The sequence below is a fragment of the Microtus ochrogaster genome, linkage group LG7_11, assembly GCF_000317375.1.
Source record: "Microtus ochrogaster isolate Prairie Vole_2 linkage group LG7_11, MicOch1.0, whole genome shotgun sequence".
NCBI lineage: Eukaryota > Metazoa > Chordata > Mammalia > Rodentia > Cricetidae > Microtus > Microtus ochrogaster.
In genome coordinates this window covers 16,025,311-16,026,100 of record NC_022032.1, presented here as the reverse complement: position 1 = coordinate 16,026,100, position 790 = coordinate 16,025,311, and positions in this window count along the sequence as shown.

The window sequence follows — 790 nt, the reverse complement described above, 5'->3', positions numbered from 1 at the left end:
GGTCTATAACATGGGGAAAAATAATTACAGAAATAATTTTTAGCCACCTACCTAATTAACAATTCACCTTTTTGTCCTAATTCTCACTGGCAGGGAAACATGGACTGTCACTGTAGGGTTTTCAACTAGTAAACACGATATTGAAGGGAAAATTCTCCTTCAGGCTTAATCAAACTATGAAATTTTACCTTGGTTTTCTTCGTTTCTATTTTTTCATCCATCTCTGAACTCAGAAAAATGAGGTATCATCTTTTTTTTTTCCTTAAAGTTGAAGTCATTTCTCAGTCCTTGAAAGTTGGAGTTAATTCCTTTCTGAAACAGATCAATGCCCATCAACATTGCTGGCCCATCATCCCCAGTCATTCGAGATAACATAAAGCAGAAGAGAGACACAGTTGGTCAGCTACCTTGAGAGAGAGAGAAAAAAAAAAGAAAGAGAAAGAGATGTGTTATCTTACTAGCATTCATTCCAAATCTACAGTGTATGTCATGGTTGTTTGAGCAAAAAGGCTCTATCTTTGCTTCAATACCACTCAGGAAATAGTCAACAAAATGCTGTGTGAACAATATCACAGGTTTCCAGAAACAGGTTTTCAGCACTCCCAGAAATTGGTGTCCCATTTTCTTATTACTGTTTATTTTCACACTTGTGATACCTAGGCTGATGTCTATGGGTTTATTTAAAATTTAAAAATTCTTCCTATGGCTTTGGGGGAGCCTAGGCAGTTTGGATGCTCAACTTACTAAACCTGGATGGAGGTGGGCGGTCCTTGGACTTCCCACAGGTCAG